Raw genomic sequence first — 6,236 nt, forward strand, 5'->3', positions numbered from 1 at the left:
ATATCCACGTGTACACGAAGCTGTTGCAACGTGTCAGGCACTTGGTACATTAGAACATCTACACTCCTGGAAATTGAAATAAGAACACCGTGAATTCATTGTCCCAGGAAGGGGAAACTTTATTGACACATTCCTGGGGTCAGATACATCACATGATCACACTGACAGAACCACAGGCACATAGACACAGGCAACAGAGCATGCACAATGTCGGCACTAGTACAGTGTATATCCACCTTTCGCAGCAATGCAGGCTGCTATTCTCCCATGGAGACGATCGTAGAGATGCTGGATGTAGTCCTGTGGAACGGCTTGCCATGCCATTTCCACCTGGCGCCTCAGTTGGACCAGCGTTCGTGCTGGACGTGCAGACCGCGTGAGACGACGCTTCATCCAGTCCCAAACATGCTCAATGGGGGACAGATCCGGAGATCTTGCTGGCCAGGGTAGTTGACTTACACCTTCTAGAGCACGTTGGGTGGCACGGGATACATGCGGACGTGCATTGTCCTGTTGGAACAGCATGTTCCCTTGCCGGTCTAGGAATGGTAGAACGATGGGTTCGATGACGGTTTGGATGTACCGTGCACTATTCAGTGTCACCTCGACGATCACCAGTGGTGTACGGCCAGTGTAGGAGATCGCTCCCCACACCATGATGCCGGGTGTTGGCCCTGTGTGCCTCGGTCGTATGCAGTCCTGATTGTGGCGCTCACCTGCACGGCGCCAAACACGCATACGACCATCATTGGCACCAAGGCAGAAGCGACTCTCATCGCTGAAGACGACACGTCTCCATTCGTCCCTCCATTCACGCCTGTCGCGACACCACTGGAGGCGGGCTGCACGATGTTGGGGCGTGAGCGGAAGACGGCCTAACGGTGTGCGGGACCGTAGCCCAGCTTCATGGAGACGGTTGCGAATGGTCCTCGCCGATACCCCAGGAGCAACAGTGTCCCTAATTTGCTGGGAAGTGGCGGTGCGGTCCCCTACAGCACTGCGTAGGATCCTACGGTCTTGGCGTGCATCCGTGCGTCGCTGCGGTCCGGTCCCAGGTCGACGGGCACGTGCACCTTCCGCCGACCACTGGCGACAACATCGATGTACTGTGGAGACCTCACGCCCCACGTGTTGAGCAATTCGGCGGTACGTCCACCCGGCCTCCCGCATGCCCACTATACGCCCTCGCTCAAAGTCCGTCAACTGCACATACGGTTCACGTCCACGCTGTCGCGGCATGCTACCAGTGTTAAAGACTGCGATGGAGCTCCGTATGCCACGGCAAACTGGCTGACACTGACGGCGGCGGTGCACAAATGCTGCGCAGCTAGCGCCATTCGACGGCCAACACCGCGGTTCCTGGTGCGTCCGCTGTGCCGTGCGTGTGATCATTGCTTGTACAGCCCTCTCGCAGTGTCCGGAGCAAGTATGGTTGGTCTGACACACCGGTGTCAATGTGTTCTTTTTTCCATTTCCAGGAGTGTATTTTAACAGCGACCAATTCCACTTCATATGGGATAGCCATAGAATTTTTATATTTCCTCAGATGCATTTCCAGTGATTCCTTGCCAGTTTTCCCCAGTATGCCTCCTGCTGTCACATTATTGTTCCCATGTAGGAGAAATGGTAATTTCACCTTGGCACCTTGTCTCACGGAGATGAATATGGTGAATATACTGTGTAGATAATGGTTAAATGCACCAACAGATTTCCTTCTTTAAAATCATAGAGCTATCCTTCTCTAACTGTTCTTGACAGTCCACTTGATCACAGATTTTGCACCACCATAATATTGTCACAAAATGGTTCTGTCATGGTTGTAAGCAAATTTTTCTTGATAAGAAGTGTGGCAATTGCGGTGTAATTTATGTTACCAATGTCAGCAACCAAAGTGGCTAGGTTTTCCAATAATAACCACAGATCACAGAGTCTGTAAGTTGGTCTCGCATTCTTCCCTAATCGTTGAGGCATGACTAGTGTCCTGGACCGAGACACGTAGAAACTTCCTGCTACCTCAAAAGACTGATCAGTTGTGATCATCAAGGCTTGTATATACAATGAAGGTCCAAGATGTTTACACTTCCAATCACATGGTCATGTCATCACTTTCGGTTATATATGCTAAATTTAGAGGGCTGCTGGATGCTATCCCCAATTTTTTTCACACATTTACAAAGTCGTTACATAGTGTATGTATATGAAAAATGTATGGAAAAGCAATAATTTTTTAAAACATTTCATTGTTTTTAATGTGTACTTTAATAACTCCACAGTCCTAAATTTCCACTGAAGTAGATGTTTTGGGGTACAGAGTAACAGTATTCATGCAAAATAAACATAGTATGCTTATCGGAATATGCAAGTACAATTACAGATCACTGATTACACTGGGCAACAATGAAAATGTTTCGGGCTTAAAAATAGTAAATTTACATGTATTTCCATCTGCCGAATTCAAAAATCACCGTAAAAATGACAGATTAGCTCTTGTTTTGAAGATCTACATCTACATCTACATCCATACTCCGCAAGCCACCTGACGGTGTGTGGCGGAGGGTACCCTGAGTACCTCTATCGGTTCTCCCTTCTATTCCAGTCTCGTATTGTTCGTGGAAAGAAGGATTGTCGGTATGCTTCTGTGTGGGCTCTAATCTCTGATTTTATCCTCATGGTCTCTTCGCGAGATATACGTAGGAGGGAGCAATATACTGCTTGACTCTTCGGTGAAGGTATGTTCTCGAAACTTTAACAAAATCCCGTACCGAGCTACAGAGCGTCTCTCCTGCAGAGTCTTCCACTGGAGTTTATCTATCATCTCCGTAACGCTTTCGCGATTACTAAATGATGCTGTGACGAAGCGCGCTGCTCTCCGTTGGATTTTCTCTATCTATTCTATCAACCGTATCTGGTACGGATCCCACACTGCTGGGCAGTATTCAAACAGTGGGCGAAGAAGTGTACTGTAACCTACTTCCTGTGCCCTTTTCCAATCCTTTGGAACGCTACGCTCTAGAGACCTACGGTACACCGCTGCAAGAAGGGGGGCAAGTTCCTTCGCGCACTCTGTGTAAAATCGAACTGGTATCCTTCAGGTCCAGCGGCCTTTCCTCTTTTGAGCGATTTTAATTGTTTCTCTATCCCTCTGTCGTCTATTTCGATATCTACCATTTTGTCATCTGTGCGACAATCTAGAGAAGGAACTGCAGTGCTGTCTTCCTCTGTGAAACAGCCTTTGAAAAAGACATTTAGTGTTTCGGCCTTTAGTCTGTCATCCTCCGTTTCAGTACCATTTTGGTCACAGAGTGTCTGGACATTTTGTTTTGATCCACCTACCGCTTTGACGTAAGACCAAAATTTCTTAGGATTTTCTGCCAAGTCAGTACATAGAACTTTACTTTCGAATTCATTGAACGCCTCTCACATAGCCCTCCTCACACTACATTTCGCTTCGCGTAATTTTTGTTTGTCTGCAAGGCTTTGGCTATGTTTATGTTTGCTGTGAAGTTCCCTTTGCTTCCGCAGCAGTTTTCTAACTCGGTTGTTGTACCACGGTGGCTCTTTTCCACCTCTTACGATCTTGCTTCGCACATACTCATGTAACACATATTGTACGATGGTTTTGAACTTTGTCCACTGATCCTCAACACTATCTGTACTTGAGACAAAACTTTTGTGTTGAGCCGTCAGGTACTCTAAAATCTGCTTTTTGTCACTTTTGCTAAACAGAAAAATCTTCCTACCTTTTTTAATATTTCTATTTACGGCTGAAATCATCGATGCCGTAACCGCTTAATGATCGCTGATTCCCTGTTCTGCGTTAACTCTTTCAAATAGTTCGGTTCTGTTTGTCACCAAAAGGTCTAATATGTTATCGCCACGAGTCGGTTCTCTGTTTAACTGCTCAAGGTAGTTTTCAAATAAAGCACTTAAAAAAATTTCACTGGATTCTTTGTCCCTGCCACCCGTTACAAACGGTTGAGTCTCCCAGTCTATATCCGGCAAACTAAATTCTCCACCCAGAACTATAACATGGTGGGGAAATCTACTCGAAACATTTTCCAAATTATCCTTCAGGTGATAAGCCACATCATCTGCTGAGCCAGGGGGCCTATAGAGACATCCAATTACCATGTCTGAGCCTGCTTTAACCGTGACCTTCACCCAAATCATTTCACATTTCACATAAAGTGACGTTTCATTTTTTAGAGTTAAGATTTTAAATTTGGGGGAATATTTTTTGGGGGAGTTGTTACACCTGTCAAATAACAAAACACAAATGCTCTTCAGCTGTTTGTAAGTCATAAACATAGATGCTTTTGCTGAGGCTGTGAATTACATGTAGTTTCTATCCAAATTAATGCAAAATTTCTGGTTCCCGAGTGATTTTTTAGTGTAAAATTTGTAAAAATGTCACGAAAATGTGTAAATATGGTGAATAACTTTTGTTATATTTGTGGTGAAATAACGTTTTCCTCACAGAAACGCAATCTGACGCTTCTTGTAAAGACTGCCTATCAGTATTATGTCGGTATGAAAGTAGGGGACCAGATAAGTCTTGGGCTCCACATATATGTTGCAACGGATGTTCAGTTACACTGCGAAAATGACTGAAAAATAAGAAATTATCTATGGCTTTCGCTGTGCCTATGATTTGGCGGGAGCCTACAAACCATACAGATGACTGCTATTTCTGCCTGACTCCACCTATAAAGGCAGGACTGTCTATGAAGAAAAGAAGAACAGTTCAGTACCCGAATCTTCCATCTGCTATTCGCCCCATTCCACATTCGGATAGTTAACCAGTTCCTACTCCTCCCGAAAATTGTGTACTTGAAGTAGAAAATGAAGAAAGTATGGAACAAGAAGAATCAAACAAGCCTTCCACATCCCATGACCCTGATTTTGAGGGAAAAGATGATAAACCGCACAGACTGAGTCAAGCGGAATTGAGTGATCTCATTATGTACCTTGGCCTGTCAAAGGAGAATGCAGAAATTCTTGGGTCTCGACTACGGCAATGGAATCTTCTCCAAAGTGATGTGAGAATCTCACAGTACACAAAACGTCACATGGAACTGCTTCCCTTTTTTGAGATGAAAAATAATCTTGTTGTTTGCTGCGACATTAATGGTTTGATGAAATTTTTGAATTTGAACCATGATCCAACTGAATGGAGGCTATTCATAGACTCCTCCAAGTTTAGTTTGAAAGCTGTGTTCTTCACAACGGGAACTTTCTTTCATCTATACCTGTTGGTCACGCTGTTCACATGAAGGAGACATATGCAAATATGACAGCTGTCTTGGACTCAATTAAATATCATGAACACAAATGGAAAATCTGTGGTGATCTAAAAGTCATTGCCATACTCTTAGGAATGCAACTGGGTTACACAAAGCATTGGTGCTTCTTATGTATGTGGGACAGTAGAGACAGGAAATTGCATTATATTAAAGAAGACCGGCCTGCAAGAAATCTTCACCCCAGCAAGAAAAATGTAGTTGCCAAGCCTCTTGTGGGCCCAAAAGACGTTCTTCTTCCACCCCTGCATATCAAGCTGGGTTTGATGAAAAACTTTGTCAACGCTATGAACCGAGAAGGACAGGCCTTTAAGTACATATGACAGAAATTTTCGAAATTAAGTGATGCAAAAGTTAAGGAAGGCATTTTTGTCGGACCACAAATAAGAGAACTTGTAAATAATCCTGCATTTGACCAAGTTTTGGAGAGGAAAGAAAAGGAAGCTTAGGAAGCCTTCAAGGGTGTTGTTCATGGATTTTTAGGCAACAAAAGAGATGAAAACTACAAACATTTGGTGACAGTGCTCCTGCAAAAATACCGTAACCTTGGATGCAACATGACCCTTAAGATCCATTTTCTCCACTCCCACCTAGACTTTTTCCCTCCTAGTTGTGGAGGTGTTAGTGATGAACATGGCGAGATTCCATCAGGACATTTCTGTTATGGAACAAAGATATCAGGGCCGTTGGAATGAAGTAATGCTTGCGGATTACTGTTGGTCTTTGTGTAGGGATTCTCCGGAATTCCATTACAAGAGGCAAGCTAAAAGACGATATGATTCTCTTCAGACACGACCATCTGCGAAGTATTTTTCCAGCAGATTTGGAACTCTTAGCATGTAATTACCAGTTTAAAAAATCAAATGCACTTTCATTGTTGTTAACATGTATGTAATTAAAATGTATCCTTTTCTCTCAATCCGTTAAAATGTAATA

Source organism: Schistocerca serialis, chromosome 3 (assembly GCF_023864345.2).
Source record: "Schistocerca serialis cubense isolate TAMUIC-IGC-003099 chromosome 3, iqSchSeri2.2, whole genome shotgun sequence".
NCBI lineage: Eukaryota > Metazoa > Arthropoda > Insecta > Orthoptera > Acrididae > Schistocerca > Schistocerca serialis.